Source organism: Prionailurus bengalensis, chromosome A2 (assembly GCF_016509475.1).
Source record: "Prionailurus bengalensis isolate Pbe53 chromosome A2, Fcat_Pben_1.1_paternal_pri, whole genome shotgun sequence".
NCBI lineage: Eukaryota > Metazoa > Chordata > Mammalia > Carnivora > Felidae > Prionailurus > Prionailurus bengalensis.
This window is the reverse complement of record NC_057348.1, coordinates 162,954,659-162,973,371: the sequence shown is the minus strand read 5'-3', so window position 1 is coordinate 162,973,371 and position 18,713 is coordinate 162,954,659. Positions and strand designations below refer to the sequence as shown.

The following is an 18,713-nucleotide window of genomic DNA, read 5'->3' as shown; positions in this document are numbered from 1 at the left end:
GCGGGGTGGGTGGGGCAGGGAGAGGACGGGGCGGGGCTGAGGGGAGGGCGTGGGCGGGGCAGGGTGGCGGGTGAGGGGGCGGGGCCTATGGGAGGACCCTAGGCCGGGGCGTTGGAGTCTCCGGGCGTTTCCGTCCGGGTGGAAGTGGTGTCCCGGCCCGGCCGCAGGCTCGGCCCCGTTTGCTCGACTTCAGAGGAAATTGCGCCTGGCTTCGTTTCACCAAAAGCCTTGAAAAAGACCAGCGGACCTGGCAGGGAGTACCCTTTCCCCCTCGGTCTAGGCCGGACTAAACAGGTTGTCCCCCTAAACGCCAGGGTTTTCTTCCCTGTCTCCGTCGGGCCTCCGCCCAGGGTGACATTTAGGTTGCTTCACCTGAAACTAATCGGCTGGTTGCCCTGGCGCTTCCCCCCCCCCCCCCCCCCCCCCGACCCTGGCCCTGCTAACCAGGTATCCATCGCACTAGCAACCTCAATGGTCGATGGAGAGCCGCTCTCTGCCCAGCAATGTAGTAAATACAAATAAAGTTTATGGTCTGGGTTCCGTCCTCATGTCTAGGTGAGAAAATAAGACAAGTGTGCATAAAAATTAACGGCAACTTGTGAAATGTTCTGGGAACGTGGGGTTGAGCACAGGCTCTGACAGAGCGTTGAGCGATGGGTAGATGAGCCTTTGATAGGAGAACCCGCAAATGAAACGTAGAAGGAGTAAATCTCAGACGGCAGAAAGTTTTCTCGGTTGAGGCCCTTGGCCCTTCCTGTCCGAATCCCAAAACCATCCTTGGACTTGCTCTAGCATTGTGATGGCGTGCGGCTTGAGAGCTTCCAAAGACAAATCTCTTTGGTATATAAAGAGCTCTTACAATTCAATAGGAAAAGGACCAAAATAGAAAACTGGGCAAAGGCTCTGACGGTATGGTTCCCTGAAGAGGAAATACAAGTGGCTCATAAACGTATGACACATTACTTAACCTCGCTCACAATGAGATAAATATAAAACTACACCAAGAAACCACCTTGTGCCTATCAGACTTGAAAATAACGTGATAGCCTGTGATGGCAAGGCTGTGTTGAAATCGGTACCGTTTCCTACCTGCAAGGGTAATGTGGCACAGTCTATCAAAATCGAAACGCATATTCCCTTTTACCCAGTAATTCAACTTGCATCATTCTTGTTGTATTTTATTACCCTACCTCCTTTCTGTTATTCCTAACGCTGACATTTAGTGGCTTCGACTGCAATTTCGTAGGATGAAGAATTCTTCCTAATTTGTGTTTGTATTTTTGTTGCCATGGGTTTCATAGTAACAAGGAATCAAGCAATTTCTGCATAAGTGATTTTACTTTTGCTGGAGTGGAATCAGAAAACCCTCAAACATCCTTAATAGGACAGTGAAATTTCATGTAAACGTTCAAAAAAAAAAAAAAAAAAGAAAGAAAACCACTTCATTCTTGATTTTTCTATTTATAAATGAGAATTTGAAGGAAGTGGTTATAAATAGGAATTTTCAGGGAATTTGAATGATGACTCACACTTTCTGTCTGGTAGGTTTTTAATTACTGATCATCTTATTGGGAGACGTGGTCATTTTATTTAGCATCCTAGCTGGATGAGAAAAACATAGAAGGACAAAGAAACCAAGCAGGTGGGGAGGGAGATTTTGTTCCCACCTGATTGCAAATACATCATTTCAATCCCCCTGGAAGATGAGAGAAACTGAAAGAAATTTTGAAAATGTAAAATAGGAGAGTTACTCTGATTCCCTGTGAAATGTGGAGGCTGGATCTCAGTCACTGCCAGAAGGGGTTTGGTGGCCCGCCCGACTCAGGTAGAATCATTCTGAAAGCATGTAGTCCACAAGTTCTGCATCCTGGTTTCGAATTTCTAGCATGTTCTGCTGCCAAATGTTTAACCCAGGTACCTCTGATCATCCCAAGAGGTGGGTAGGTGATGTTCCAGCTCTGAAAAGATAAAGGAGGAAAGGCAGAGATGATGAATAAAGCCGACCATGGTAGGAATACTATTGAACTAAGTTCACAACAATCTGTGTTTTGTCGTTTAACCTATTATTAACGTCAAAGAGAACTTGACATACAATATTAGTTTTGTGATTTTAAGTCCAAGGATGAATGAAAACTAAAAGCAAACACAGAGACCAGAGAGTAGGTAGTCATTGCTGTAGGCTTATGGTTTGAGAAACTTCCACGGAATGCTAAACTACTTTTTTTTTTTTTTTTTACTTGATTCCAGAAAATCATTACAAATCGATAGGATGCATGGCAGTTAAAAAGGTAAAATCAGACCTCTCCACCATCCTGTTTTCTAAATAAAGCCTATTGTCTAAAACTCGGGGGAAGTTTTAATCCGACGGGTGTGTTTTCTTTCAGCATGTGAAAGATGCCCTTCCGTTATCTTCCGGCTTGTTTCGCAAGTCAGCTGACGATCTGGGGTGACGTCTGACGCTTCCATCCGGCGTTTCTAGTTGTTGTGGGTGGAAACCTTGATCTGCCTGCAAGCGGCTCCATCACACCCGAGAGCGGACACTCCGTCTGTTGATGGACTACTGGCGAAGTAAGAAAGAAAGGCAAAACCAGGTATCTTTGTTATTCACCTCAGAGAAAGCCCTCAGAAATACCGTTACGTCTGAAAAGACTGTCCTTGTCATCCCTCTACCTTGCTGCAATTATTTCCTATCACCTGTAGTTTCCCAAGGTTTAGGATTCTTGGCATTTTCCTAATAACTGAATTGTGTTAAATTCGGCTGAATCTGTGAGCATTGTGGCCAAGTGCATTTAGCAGAAACTAACTGTCACTTAAGCAAATAGGGCTTTGTTTTTCTCGCTTAGAAGGGGTCTAGGGGCGCCTGGGTGGCTCAGTCGATTGAGTGTCCAACTTCAGCTCAGCTCATGATCTTGCGGTTCGTGAGTTCGAGTCACGCGTCGGGCTCTGTGCTAGCAGCTCAGAGCCTGGAGCCTGCTTCAGATTCTGTGTCTCCCCGCCCCCCCGGCCCACCCCTGCTTGTGCTCTGTCTCCCTCTGTCTTTCCAAAAATGAATAAACATAAAAAAAAATTTTTTTAAAACAGTCATTCGACTAGAAAAAACTAGCCACTACTTGCAAGGCATGTTGGGGAATCATTCCTCACCCCTCAAAAAAAAATTGGTCATCAGGAAGAAGAGGAGAGTGGACGTCGAGTAGACAGCAGCATCTGGCTCAGTGACTCATTTAGGCAAAGCTTTAGGTTGATGATACCTACCTTTTGCTGTTCCCTACTCACCCCTTCTTTGCCCTCCTACCTCCACCCCTCCACCCACGCCCACCTCCTCACAAGCACGAATTACGGATCTGCTCCAGCCTAAGTGATTCATCCAAATGCGTCAGATACTTAGTGTGTTCCCCCCAAAGGAGGGATTGGATAGCCGCCATAGAGGTTAATAGTGAAGAGATGTTAGTAATGGAATTGCTGTCATCAGGAACAATCTTGCAAGGGAGCCTGTGGGGGGAGGCGGAAGAGAGGAGCCCTTCTCCTTCCCTGTTCCACTCGCTGATGCCTATGTTACCTGCACAAAAGGCCAAGCCTGGGGGCAGCCAGTCCCGGGGGAAGAGAAGATTGGCCGAACAGTTTAGGAGTACCACTTAACAAATTTTTCTTATTTTGCTCTTATTAGAAAATTTTAAATCATAAAGTGAGGGAAGAATAAATATAAATCTCCTGATGTTTCATTACCTACACTATAACCATTGTTGACATTTCAGTGTAAATATTTCCAGTATCTTTTTCTTTTTTCTTAACTTTTTTCAATGTTTATTTATTTATTTTTGTAACTTTTTTTAACGTTTTATTGATTTTTGAGAGAGAGAGAGAGAGAGAGACAGAGTACGAGTGGGGGAGGGACAGAGAGAGAGAGAGGGAGACACAGAATCCCAAGCAGGCTCCAAGCCCTCAGCACAGAGCCCGACGTGGGGCCCAAACTCGTGAACTGCGAGATCATGACCTGAGTCCAAGTCAGAGGCTTAACAGACTGAACCACCCAGGCGCCCCAGTATCTCTTTCTTAATAAGAGCCTTTCCTCAATATATTAAAAATCCACGTATGCAATTTTTAACCGTACTTTTAAAAATTAATATGGCTTAGGGTGCCTGGGTGGCTCAGTCGGCTAAGCGTCCAACTTCGGCTCAGGTCATGATCTCGCGGTTTGTGAGTTCGAGCCCCGCGTCAGGCTCTGTGCTGATGGCTCAGAGCCTGGAGCCTGTTTCAGATTCTGTGTCTCCCTCTCTCGCTGACCCTCCCCGTTCACACTCTGTTTCTCTCTGTCTCAAAAACAAATAAACATTAAAAAATATTAAAAATTAATATAGTTTAAGAGTTTTCATTATTATTTCATACCTTCATAAATATAATTTCAACAGCTACCTAATATCTCAGCAAGTAGAAATACAACCGATCAGCCCATCATCTCCTATTGTGGGTCATTTGCGTGTGTGTTAGGATACAGACTTGCCAGCTGGAACAGACTCCAGAGAAATTGAAATTTTGTTTGCTTGTCTAACAGCCCAGAGCTGATACGGTGGCTCCGTGGCTCAGCGACACAGGCTCTTTCCATCTCGTTTCTCTGCCATCTGCAGGATCCTGCCCACCCCTGCGGAGCACCTGGTCGCTCATGACTACGTCCACATTCTAGGCAGAGAGAAGGGAAAAGGTGAAGGGGGCTTCAATCGGAAGTCACATGCTTCCCGCCTTACATCCCCATTGGCCCCGTGCTTGGTCACATGGTTGCACCTGCGCAAAGGAGGCTGGGAAATGTAGAACTCCATCTGGATAGCCATGCACCATGTACGTCAGGGAAGGATTCCATTACAATGAGAGAGAAAGAAAAAAAATAGATCTTGACTCGGGAAGACTAGCCACAAGGTTGTTTCTAATTATTCGTTATTTATAATGGTGAAGGTCATCTCTGATGTCAATCTTTTCCTATGTTTAGGGTGTTCTGTTGTGGTTGTTAGTAGTTGTTTGTTTTCTTTTCTTTTGTTCAGTGATATTCCTGTAGAGTACTCCATAAAAGGTACAAATTCTAGACTTCCTATACTTACTGGTAAATTTATGGCTTTACCTTTCCAACAGAATTAGATATTATGGTTTTTGCAATTTGCCCTTTTTCAAGGGAAAATGAAAGAAGAACAGGGGAAAGAGGAGGCGAGATGAGGAGGTGGGGAAAGGAGGCATCTTATAGTTCTTACGATGTTCATTATGCTTCATACCAGGGGAGTGAACGCCTTCCCATGCTTGCTTCCTGGTTCTTTACATATTTTTGTTTATAAAACGGTTTGTTTATGTCTGAGTTAGACCTGTTGGGGTCAAGGATCAGACGCACACAGGAATCTCAAAATATGAGGATTTATTGTCATGGTTCATATGGGAATAAGAACAACGGAAACCTCAGCCTCTCCCTGGTCTCTGGATGACACTGATGGAATTTGAGGTGGAGTTTGTGAGCAAACGCTAAGAAAGAATTCTAGAGACTCTTTTGGTTTTTGTTCGCTTGTTTTGTGTTTTGTTTTTTGTTTTTTGTTTTTTTATTTTGGTGCAAAAAGCTGATTTTATTAAAGCACAGAGACAGGACCCAGAAAAAGCAGCTGCGGGTGTGGGAAAGATTTATTGTATATTTTGAGTTTGTGGAGTTACAGATAACATAGGTCTCCAAAGAATTTCTGGATGCTGAAAGCAAGGTGTCAAAGGACCCTGAAGATTTAGCTACTGTCAAAATAAGGTTGCTTTTAATTTTTAAGGAAGTGTAAATATTAAGGCATTAAGGCAGCCATAAACTTCTCGGGGAGTGTTACACGCTACAAGTCTCTGGCGTCTATTAGCGGGCTGCGGGCTGTAAGGGAATTTAATTTAAACCACATATTTCTTGCCTTTGTTTCCCTCATCATCACCACTGGTCTCCTGGTGACACCACCAGACCTCATAGAAGCTGGGCTGGAGGGATGTGCAGTGGCCCCAAGTGCTGATGGCTTTACTGCCCCTTTAGCGACAGAGTCTGTTCCTGCTTTTCCAGGTTGTTCTGCCAGAGAACCGCTTCAGCCTTGTGGGGAAGGGCCACCCTTCCCCAGAACTGGCGGGTGCAAGCCTGGCCTAATAAGCACCGTTACCAGGGAGACCCGAAGCGCTAGACAGGCTTAGCCCAATGTCTCTGGGTCCACGAAAGCACATCCACAAAAAGGCCTTTAAGTTTTGTTACATCGCAAGTCTCACGATTGAGAGGGACCGTTCGGATTGTTTGTAATCGTACTATTGCCTGGCTCAAAAGCTAAGTCGAAAAGAAAAGAGGACAGGGGCTTCTTCCAGCGGCAGAGTCTGGAAAAGATGGGCAGAAATGGCACCTGGCAAGGGGAAGGAAAGGAAGGAAGAGTAGGTCCTCAGCCTTGGACGTCAGGGGGCCGTAGGGGAAAACATATTTGGTGCCCGCCACATCTTTGCGTCCTTCGGTGACACTTCTGTCCGTGTCACCAATCTTTCTGGCAAGGAAATGGAAATGAGGCCTCTCCGTATGCTGCCATGTTGGCTGCCCAGGATGTGGCCACAGCGGGGTACAGGACCAAGACCTTGGACATGGGGCTAGAGGTGAGTCCTGGTCCGCTCAGGAATGAAGATCGGGCAGATTGAGGACGTCACCCACACCCCCTCTGATAGTACCTGCAGGCAGGGAGGTTGCCATTGTCTCTGTCCGTGAACAGGACTCCTCAAATTACTGTTTTCTGTTAATAAATTTACGTTGCGTAAGATAAAAAAAATAAAATAAAATAAAAATAAAATAAGCAAAGGGAACAGGGCCTAACTTGGACTCTCTGCCATATTTCGCAGTGTCTCTTGAGCTGCAAATGGAATAATATAGATGCATCCCATTCCCTTCTTTTAGCCAGAATAATTTTTAAATAATGGTAAACTGGGGCGCCTGGGTGGCTCAGTCGGTTGGGCATCCGACTTCAGCTCAGGTCACGATCCACGGTTCATGGGTTCAGGTTTGGGTTCGGGCCCCGCATCGGGCTCTGTGCTGACGGCTCAGAGCCTGGAGCCTGCTTCGGATTCTGTGCCTCCCTCTCTCTCTACCCCTCCCCCACTCGTGCTCTGTCTCTCTCTCTCTCAAAAATCAATAAACATTAAAAAAAGAAGAAGAAGAAAGAAAGAAAGAAAGAAAGAAAGAAAGAAAGAAAGAAAGAAAGAAAAGAAAAGAAACAACAGAGTAGTGGGGAGCCTGGCTGGCTCAATCGGCTGAGCATCCCACTCTTGGTTTCAGCTCAGGTCATGATCCCAGGGGCATGAGATCAAGCCCCACATTGGGCTCTGCCACTGAGTGTGAAACCTGCTTGGGATTCTCTCTCTCCCCAGCTTGTGGACTCTCTCTGCCTCTAAAAGAAAAAAATAATTTAAAAAAAAGAAAGAAAGAACAGAGTAGATTTGCACATATGTAGGACAGGGGAGGTTTAAAATTGAAAGAAGCAAGTGGCAGAACAGTATGTCTATGATAGCACTATTAAAAATACTGTGTATGTGTATATATGCATTTACATACATATATTTATCTATAAGACCATTGAGAACAGTCTGGAAGGGTATTCACCAAGAAGGATTGAGAAGGGAGTGAATAGGGACTTTCACTTTTACTCTTTATACTTCAAAACCTTTCATTTTGACAAGTATGTGTTACTTTTGTTTTAAAATTTTTAAAGTGAAAATATAGGAAAATGGTTTATCAGAAATAATAACAGGTTCGTTTTGCGTTTGGTTCTATACTATTTTATTTGCCACTCTTAATGTGTGGAATTCTTGTCTCCCCAAGTAAATGGTCAGCTCGTTGAGGGAAGACAGACTATGATGAGGTCTGGGGTGATGAGTGTTCAGAGCTGACGGCCAAGAAAATTCTAGACGACGTCTTTGGTGCAAAAAGGTGCTTTTATTAGAGCATGGGGACAGGACCCGTGGGCAGAAAGAGCTGCACTGGGCTTGTGAAGAGTGGTTATATGCTATGGGGTTAGGGGAGGTAAAGTGAAGAGGAAGTTTCTTTTTAAAATCGATTTTTTACTGTTTATTTATTTTTAAGAGAGAGAGGGGCAGAGCACAAGTGGAGGAGGGACAGAGAAGGAGACACCCGAGACACAATCTGAAAGGCTCTAGGCTCCAAGCTATCAACACAGAGCCCAATGTGGTGCTCAAACTCACGAACCATGAGATCATGGCCTGAGCCTAAATCAGAGGCTTAACCGACGGAGCCACCCAGGCGCCCCTAAGAGGAAGTTTCTTAACGTGGTTTCCATTTGCTATGAAAGACTCACAGATTACTGGAGGTTTAGCTATTGTCAAGCTAAGGTTGTTTTTCCCTCTAGCAACGCATTAACTTTGAGACAGTGGGGAGTTCCTGGACATGAGGCTATTGATAAGATTGCCTTTTTCTTATAATTTACTAAGACATTTGTAAACTGGTAAAGACTCGGGTCCTGCAGGCCTGTGATCTCTGTCAGTTAACCGTTTGTTTTCTTTCCTTTCCTTTGTTCTTGGGCAGCCAGGAGGGCCTGAGGAATATCACACAGATCCCAAGAGGGGGGAGGGGGTCGTGCTAGCTTGCGCTTAGCCCTCAGCTTGCCTTACGGTCCCTCATCAGACTGGATCTTAAATTTCTATTTCTGTCACCGGTGCCTAGCACAGTGGTAAACACAGCAGATGCTTAGTAAACATTCTTAATATATAACAATTCCCTAGGAACGTTTATTTGCAATCTCTATTCTCTGATTGCTCCACGAGTATCAGGATGAATGTATTTCTGGCACACGGCATGAGCAAAGAAATACCTTGTCTCATGCCCTTCCCCTTACATGAAGACAGGGGCAGACCAGAAGGAACCAACTCTCCCGGAGAGGACCTGACCAAGAGGGACTTCCCATTGGTCCAGAGAAACTGCAATTTGTGAGGTTATCATGGTGAGGGAGCCCCACCAGACTGGGAGAGGATACTGGAAGAGAACAGGCTGTGACGTTCAAGAGGACAGAAATGGACATCCCAGGGAGCCCTGAATGACAGCCACAGAAGTCTAGACTTCATATTCTAGGAGATAAGAAAGTTTGTTTTGTTCTGTTGGCAAAAGAGAGGTAGGATACAAGAGGCATACGTAGGACCGGTCTGATCACCATGTGCAGGAAGGACTAGAGGGGTCTGGACGTCATTGCCATGGTTCAGGTAGAAAGAGATACACACCTGGCTAACGGCAGTTAAGGGTGAGAAAAAAATGGATGCAATTTATGGAGATTGAGGACTACCTAGACGAGGGATGAAGGAGCAAGTCAAGTTTTATTTTAGCCACTTGAAAATTTTGTCCTAGTGTGCTTTCACGTGTAGACAATGGAACCGAATTCAGGTGCGCAGGGGACATTGCTCAGAGGCTTTCATCCAGGCTTTAATCAGCGTCTCCACGCTGTCACTCTCATGCCAGTGTTAGCTGCAGAGCCCAAAATCCATTCCAAGCAGTGGAAATAGGAGTGTATTTGGTTAGCAACGTGACTTATTCCAGCAGATTGGAAAATACAAACGACCTCATTCACCTCATTAAGAGGGGCATTTCCAATAACAATTGACTTTTTAGGGGCGCCTAGGTGGCTCAGTCTGTTAAGTGTTTGACATTGGCTCAGGTCATGATCTCGTGGCTGGTGGGTTCGAGCCCCGCATCAGGCTCTGTGCTGATGGCTCGGAGCCTGGAGCCTGCTTCAGATTCTGTGTCTCCCTCTCTGTCTCTGCCCCTCCCTCGCTTGCACTCTGTCTCTCTCTCTCTCTCTCAAAAATAAACATTTTAAAAAATTACTTTTTCTGTTTAACAATTATTTATCAAAATTGGCAACATATTTATGTTGATTTAATGAAATACACATTTACTCATGATAACAATGATAACTCTAACCAGAAGAAACTTCTCAGTACTTAGAGACTCATGATCATAGGATATAAAATTTTAAAAATATTTTTATTTATATCTTTGTTGCTGAGAAGTATGATAGGGACAATCTATAAAAAAAGACTCCCCAAATAACATATATTCTCTTAGGATAAAATTAGATGAGGGAATTTCTTCATTATTGGAAAAATTAAGGAAAAAAATTAGATGAGGGAGGTGATGGAAAGACAAGTTTATGAAGAAAAAGGAACAGTTAAAAGAGAACTTTATGTATTTAAAATTTTTTAAAAAATATTTATGTATTTTTGAGAGACAGAGTGAGAATGGGGGAGGGGTAGAGAGAGGGGAAAACACAGAATCTGAAGCAGGCTCCAGGCACCGAGCTTTCAGCACAGAGCCCGATGCGGGGCTCGAACTCATGAACCTCAAGATCATGACCTGAGCCAAAGTCAGATGCTTCACGAACTGACCCACCCAGGTGCCCCAAACTTTATGTATTTTTTAAATCGTGGCTATCAAATTGCTGATATTTACGTATCACTGAATATGTAGCCAAGAGTTTTAAAAAGTAGGTATAACTACGCTAGACAGGCAGTTGAATTTCTTGCAGCCACTTAAACTTGTGAGGAAATATTTTAGGTGGAAAATCAGAATTTCTGAGGGATAACTTTGAAGACAGCACCTGACCAAACTTCGGAATCATCCTGAGCTTAGGGCCCCCTCTCGTGGTGAGATTCAGATTTGTGTTGGCTCGCAGCTCAAGAGAAGTATCTGGCAAGAGCTGAAAGTGCCAGGTTCTACAAGCCAAACCCTTCCCGGGGTGTTTTCTGGAATCATCGCTACAAAACTTGAGCCGGGTAGGATTAGTACACCTGTTCATGTTGGGCCATTGTGTCCTATCTCCACCTTGGCTCCCCTCCCCACCAAAGCAGGAAGAGATTTCATTCCCCTACCCAAGCCCAGAATAAATCGGGAGAGAAAAAGCAGGGCAGAACGGTATCCCGCACATCTCACCAAGCAGGATCCTCGATGATGGTCCGTTAACCTGCTACGTGTTTATTGAGTACCTGCTATGTGTAAGCCTGATTCTCCATGATCTACTGGGAGGCGGCCATCCACTAGTAGAATCCGCCCTCTACTTCTCTCCTTCGTTTAGTTTTATGTATTAATTTTTTAAATGTTTATTTATTTTGGGAGAGAGAGAGATAGCGCAAGTGGGGGAGGGGCAGAGAGAGAGAGAGAGAGGGGTCAGAGGATCCAAGCAGGCTCTGTGCTAACAGCCAAGAGCCCAATGTGGGGCTCAAACTCATGACCTTTGAGATCATGACCTGAGCCAAAGTTGGATGCTTAACCCATGGAGCCACCCAGGTGCCCTACTTCTCTCTTTTAAAAAAATTTAAAGAAGGGGGCACCTGGGTGGTCTGTGGGTCAAGCATCCAACTTCAGCTCAGGTCATGATCTCAAGGCTCGGGAGTTCAAGCCCCATGTCAGACTCTGTGCTGACATCTCAGAGCCCGGAGCCTGCTTCAAATTCTGTGTCTCCCTCTCTATCTGCCCCGCCCCTGCTCATGCTCTGTCTGCCTGTCTGTCTCTCTCTCTCAAAATAAACATTAAACATTTTTCACTTAAAATGTACTCCATTGAATTATTGTTATTAAACACCAGCAATAACAACCAACCACAGGATTTTCCCAAAAAGTATTCAGAGGACCCACAAACATTTAAAAAGATGTTCAACCCACCCAGTAACTAAAGAAACACAAATTAACCATGTTAAGAAATGATTGGCTTGCTGTTAGACTGGCATTTGTTTGATAATATCTAAGCCGAGAAGAGTGGGGACATCTGAGAAATACACACCTCTTCATACTCTGTTCATGAAACTGTAAGTCCGAACAACAATTTGAGAGAAAATGAAGAATATTAAGGTTTTTTTTCTCTAAGTTTCTGCTTCTTCACCCATTAATTCCCCCTTTTAATAACTATCGCTAGGGGGCGCCTGGGTGGCTCAGGTGGTTAAGTGTTCGATTTGGCTCAGGTCATGATGTCACCGCTGGTGAGTTGGAGCCCCGCATCTGGCTCTGTGCTGACAGCTCGGAGCCTGGAGCCTCCTTCGGATTCTGTGTCTCCCTTTCTCTCTGCACCTCCCCAGCTCGTGTTCTGTCTCCGTCTCTTTCTCTCAAAAATAAATAAAAGTGTTAAACAAAATTGAAAAAAAAAACCAAAACACAACAACTATCACTAAGACCCAGGCCCCAGCCCGCTACTGAAATTGTCAGGAATTTTGGAAGATTTTGACTACATGTCCCTACCCGCTCCCATTTTTATGTTTTATTTTGTGTAAGATTTTATTTTTAAGTAATCTCTACCCCCAAAGTGGGGCTCGAACTCAATCCTGAGATCAAGAGTTGCAGGCTCCATTGACTGAGACAAATAAGTGCCCCCCGAAACAATAGACTCTCGGGGTTCTGTTCCCGACACACTTACCTGTGCCAAGAGTGGGGAGAAGGACAGATGCCTGACTCAGCCACTAGGGCCCGTGGGGTTTTTTTTTTTTCAATGTTTTGTTTTTTTTTTTTTAATTTATTTTTGGGACAGAGAGAGACAGAGCATGAACGGGGGAGGGGCAGAGAGAGAGGGAGACACAGAATCGGAAACAGGCTCCAGGCTCAGAGCCATCAGCCCAGAGCCCGACGCGGGGCTCGAACTCACGGACCGCGAGATCGTGACCTGGCTGAAGTCGGACGCTTAACCGACTGCGCCACCCAGGCGCCCCGGGCCCGTGGGGTTTTTAGCTCCACTTGTCTCTCCATCTCTGCCCTCCTACCCCATCTCACACACACACACACACACACACACACACACACACACCATGAAGGATAGAAAGAACACTGAGATTGAAGATGATACCGTGTGGCCTTGCCCTCAGGGTCTCAAGGATATGCCCTATTACGGGCCTCATTTCCCCACCCTGTACCCAGGGGTTAGACTGGATGACCTCTCTGAGTTCCCTCGACTTTAATCCTAGCCCTGTCCTCAAGAAGCTTATAATCTAATAACGGAGGCAAGAGGACTCTCTTACTTCATGCAACTGACATTTATTGAATGCTGCTACAAGTTCAAGTTCACACATATGAATAAAATGACCCCTTCCCTCTAGGAGTTTACAATCCAAAGTAGGAAGTGACCGTTGCTGTGAAGGAGATCGAGAATTCTCTGCACACCCCAGGAAAAGGAGACACATTTGTGTGAAGCTAGAAAGAAATTTTAGTTGAATAAAAATAGACAGTGGCGTGGGCTAGGTACCCAATGAACATACAGATAAAAAAGTGCCTTTGACATAATAAGAAATATATATTTGGTCTCTGCCCCACTTCCTGGTAGACACCTTCCAAAACCTTGGAATCTCTGAAGTGACAAGTGCCTTTTTGTATGTGAAGGAGATGGCTGGGGCTGGGGGGTTCCAGGATGAACCTCGGGATGGAGTCTGGTTGCCAAGGGAACCAACCTCCTGATTAGAGGGCTGGCCCTTCAGCCACACATAACACACACACACACACACACACACACACCCTCCAGGAGGGACGGGAGAGGGGCTGGAAGTTGAGTTAATCACTAATGGCCAATGCTTTCATCAATGGAGCCTATGACATGAGGCCTCCATTAACAACAACAACAACAACAACCCAACTGAAGGGGTTCATAGAGCCTCTGAGTTACTGAGCATGTGGAGGTGCTGGGGAGTTAGTTTCTTTAGTTGTCTGGAGAGGGCGTGGAAGCCCAGTTCCCCTTCCCTGTAGCCCCACCCATCTCTTCAATCTGGCTGTTCTGAGTTCACCCCTTTTTATTTGTTTTTTTTTTTTTTATTAAAAAAAAATTTTTTTTACATTTATTTATTTTTGAGAGACAGCGTGAGCAGGGGAGGGGCAGAGAGAGAGAGAGAGAAAGTGAGACACATAATCAGAAGCAGGCTCCAGGCTCTGAGCTGTCAGCACAGAGCCCAATGCAGGGCTTGAGCCCACGAACCGTGAGATCGTGACCTGAGCTGAAGTCAGAAGCTCAACCGACTGAGCCACCCAGGTGCCCCTCACCCCTTTTTAATAAACTGGTAATCTGGTAAGTACACTCTTTTCCTGACTTCTCTCACTCAAGTTATCCAACCTGAGGAAAGGGTGGTAGGAACCTCTGATTTAAAGCCAGTCAGTCTCAAACAGGTGGCAACCTCGAGTGGGGCTGATGCGTGCAGTAGGGTGGGCGCAGTCCCGTGGGACGGAGCCCTTCACCCGTGGGAGGTGATGCTCCATCCAGGGAGATAGGGTCCGCGTTGGACTGAACTGTAGGACACCCGCTTGGTGTGGCAGAGAACTGGAGAATTGCTTGGTGTGGACAACCCACACCTCTGGTTTCAGAAGTGTTGCATGTAGAGTATAGAAAACCCAGCATCTCCCCCCTTTAGCGCCGCAGCAATTTACCGAGAGGCCAAGTTATCAGTTTAGTTAAAGTATTCAAAGGAAGCTGAGATCTGACATGGGTCTTGATGAGCAACGCTTATAAAAACAGCTTGGAAGTTTTTCCCATGGGCAAGGGCAGATCCAGTCTGGGGGGCCCTGAAACTAATGTAACTTGGGAAGGCCCTTTATGCAAAAAAAAAAAAAAATTATTACAAATACGATATTAGGAATGAAAGTACTTACTCAGAATGAAAAAAAAATAATGTTACAAATTTTTAATTTTTTTTTTTACATTTTACTTATTTTTGAGAGAGAGAGACAGAGCACAAGTAGGGGAGAGGCAGTGAGAGAGGGAGACACAGAATCCGAAGCAGGCTCCAGGCTCCGAGCTGTCAGCACAGAGCCCATCGCCGGGCTCGAACCCACAAACCGTGAGATCATGACCTGAGCCGAAGTCGGACGCTCAACCGACTAAGCCACGCAGGGCCCCCTAACATTACAAATTTTTAGAAGTTGAAAGATACCACAAGACATCATAAAATCCAGAAAACGAAAACCTCTTTATTAACCATCTACACCTAAGATTTTTTCTTAACCGTTTTTGGCTAGAAGTCCTTCGGCTAACTCTTCAAATGAAGACACTCTTACCAGAGAAATTGGATTGCATTTCAGCTCCTGACACCCCTTCGCGGTCCGGTTTCTGATAATTGGGGCGGGGGGGGGGGGGGGGGGCGGTCCTGGAAATATTTTGTTCGCCAACTGTTGGGTGTTAACCTTTGTCAGGAGAGGGCGCTAGAGGGCCGCTGGAGGAGAAGGGTTTCTCTCCTGGTTCCCGCAGCACGTGAGGCTCCTCCCGCGACTAGCAGCTTCCGAAGTGTCTGGGTGTCTGCGTTCCAACAGCCTCTGTGGTGTGTGCAGCACCCAGCTCTAAAATTTCCCCGCAGCCAGGAGCTTCCCTTGGCGTCCCCGGGGGGGCCAGCTTCGCCTGGTGGCGGGGGTGGGGGTTGTAGCCCGCGATCAGCGTCCCCTGGCGTCCTCTCCGGTGGCTTTGGGGCGAGTTCTGAGATAGGACGCCTCCCTGTGGAGGGCCCTCTGGCCCCCCAGGGCAGCGGATCTCCAGCAAGTGTGCCCAACCTGGCACCTCAGTGACTTCTCTGCCGGGCAGCGAGCCACGCTGTCTCCAATCAAGGCCTGGATCTCAGCCCTGCAGAGGGACGTCTTCGTGGGTGCTTCGTCTCACCCTGGGTGATGGACACTCGCGGGGTGTCCCCAGCCTGCGTTCTTCAAGAACCCTCTTTACTTCTTTTTCTTCTTTTTTAAAAATATGTATTTATTTTTGAGAGAGAGCGAGAGAGAGAGAGATCCAAAGCAGGCTCCAGGCTCCAAGCTGTCGGCACAGAGCCCAATATGGGACTGGAACTCAGGAACCAGGAGATCATGACCTGAGCTGCAGTCAGACGCTTAACTGACTGAGCCACCCAGGCGCCCCAAGAACCCTTTTTATTTCTTTCTAGCCAATCCCTTATTACTCCAACCCCATGTTAAAATTAATTCTTTATGTTAAATTTCCCTTGAGCAAGTTGCTGTGCGGTTTCTGTCTCCTGATTGGACCCTTAGCAATACAACTTTGCAGTGCATTGCTGATAGTAATTATTATAAATTTTAAGGATTTTTTTTTTCCACATTCGAGGAAATCTCTATCAAGTTTCACATATGAGTTTTAAGGTTTCAGTGCATTTCAAGTTATTTTTTGCTCAGGGACTAATCTGTTTTGTTGTTATTTTTTAATGCTTATTTATTTAATTTGAGAGAGAGAGAGAGAGAGAAAGAGAGAGAGAATACGGCCACAAGTAGGGAGAGGAGTAGAGAGACGGAGAGAAAGAATCCCAAGCAGGTTCCTTGCTGTCAGCCAGAAGGTGCTCAGGGATTAATCTTAGAATTAAAATTTTGAATTGGGGCACCTGGGTGGTTCAGTCGGTTGGGTGTCCGACTCCTGATCTTGGCTTAGGTCATGATCTCATGGTTTGTGAGTTTGAGCCCCACTTCGGGGCTCTGTCAGTGCAGAGCCTATGTCGGATTGTGTCTCTCCCTCCCTCTGCCCCTCCCCTCCTCTCTCTTTCTCTCTCAAAAATAATAAACAAACAAACAAGCAAATTAGGGGCCCCTGGGTGGCTCAGTCGGTTGAGCGTCCGACTTCGGCTCAGGTCATGATCTCACGGTTTGTGGGTTCGAGCCCTGCGACAGACTCTGTGCTGACAGCTCGGAGCCTGGAGCCTGCTTCGGATTCTGTGTCTCCCTCTCTCTCTGTTCCTCCCCTGCTCATTCCGTTTCTCAGAAATAAATAAACGTTAAAAACAAAATAAAATAAAAAATAAACTAAAAAAAAAACCTTTGAATTAATGACATTTATTAATCAGGGCGTCATGGACAGCCTCCTTGAAGTGGTGCTGTTTGAGTTTTATCTTTGTCAATGTCAGCATTTCTTGTCAAATTAGCAAAGAAGTTACATCCTTTTTCCAGTGTGTGTGTTCATGTGATTCATTAACTGGATTATCAAACAATCCCCAAACCTATTCATAGCTTCTATTCAAAATTTATCCCTTCGCCTGGGTCCATTATTGCTTTTTTTGTGATCTGAAAGTGTTTTGTTACAATCTGCTTCTCAATGTCAGAATAATTTACATAGACTTTATCTCATTTTTATCGCTTTTGTTTCAGGTTCCACCGATTTTAAGTTGAATTTAAAGATGACAGAAGAAGGTATCCTTTATATGCATCCAAACTCCGGAGTCTGTAATTGCTCGCTCACTTTATTAAAATGTTCCACAACAGTTTTTGAAATTGCAGTTAAAATGTTATCGCAGATGCCATTCCCATCAAAAAAGGGGAGAAACGTATACCACATTTAATTGTAGATTCTGCTGGAGGAGCCCAGAGAGGGCACACTCCGACATCGTTTCCGGGGACACGTCAGAACTGACTTTTCTCTGGGTCCCAGGACCAAGCAGACGTCTCTTGGATTCAGTAACCCCTCAGCATCTAAAGTTCTTCATCTACCTTAATATGTTTTTTATTCATACATCTAGGGAACCCCTTTTATGGGGCAAAAATCCCCCCGACTCTCAAAGCAGAAAATACCAGACACTCATCATCCCAGCTTCCCTGGCAGCCGCAGGGCACACACACAGAGATCTAATGCCAGTTCGCTGTACCCTCCCGGGCCTCGGTGGGGAAGCTAGTGACCGAGGGTCGGAAGGGCCGTGTGGACCCTTCCAGCCCCAAGTACAGCCACATCCGCTTTCCAGAGCCGGCTTCAGGAGCAGAGCCGCCTGCGGGGAACAGGTAACGCCGTGTGACTTCCGAGGCAAGATCATTCAAATGCCGGGGACTTGTACTGTGCTCTCCTGGGAGCTAGCCCGAGCCAGCTTGCGCAGAGCGACCAGATGAAGAGACCATGTGTAGGAGTTCTGGCTGACAGCCAGTCTCAGCTGTTAGACCTTATGTGAGCAAGGAAGCTTCCAGATGATTCCAGATGACTGGGCTGCCAAGTCGTCCAGCCTTCCAGTCGTCCTGGCTGAGGAGCAGAGACTACTTGCCTCTCTCTGCCTTGTCTGAGTTCCTGACTCCCAGGACCCAGGACACGTACCAAAGTGATCACTTTCTGTCACTAAGTTTGATGGGGTTGGTTTTGCAACAATCAGAACAGAAGAGAACTTGCAGAGGCCAGGGGCAGATAAGGTAACAACTGCTCCCAAAGTAGGCACAACAGAACCTCGACCCTCCTGGGCCTGAAGGAGGAAAATCTATCCATCTATCTGCCTATCTGTCTGTCTATTTATCTATCTAGTAGGCTCCATGCCCAACGTGGGGCTTGAACTCATCACCCTGAGATTAAGAGCCCCATGCTCTACCAACCGAGCCAGCCAGGCACCCCGGGAAGAAAATCTTATTAGTAGAGCCCAGTGGGGTGGGGGAGGGGCCTCCCTGTAGAAACAGTTGTCCTGAGGCACCCAGATGAGTCCCCCTCTGAGCTCCCTCTGGGGGTACAGCCTTCGGGGCCAGCCCCTGAGACACAGAGCAGGACCAGAAAGGATGGGGGATGAATCTGGGGGCGGGGTGGGGACCCGAGGGGGGACACCTGCCGGGTGTGGAGTTGAGAAGTGTGACCCATGTGAAACCCCCCACGGAGGACTGAGATGCTGGACGGCAGGTGCCCCCCCAGCAGGGCTGTACCAGTGCATGAGGACCTGCATTTATGGACACTCCGTGGAAAAGACCCGTGGGCACAGAGCTCAGCGACAACCCCTTTGTGCCCCTCTTTGCTC

General features: G+C 46.2%; 1 long non-coding RNA gene across 1 annotated transcript; it reads left to right on the top strand.

The window, feature by feature from the left end:
• Positions 1 to 83: 83 nt before the first annotated feature.
• On the top strand, positions 84 to 17,219 carry LOC122488545. The gene is made up of 4 exons (XR_006298640.1): positions 84 to 294; positions 2,248 to 2,288; positions 2,385 to 2,591; positions 17,107 to 17,219. It is a non-coding gene; the product is annotated as an uncharacterized LOC122488545 (long non-coding RNA).
• Positions 17,220 to 18,713: the final 1,494 nt, after the last annotated feature.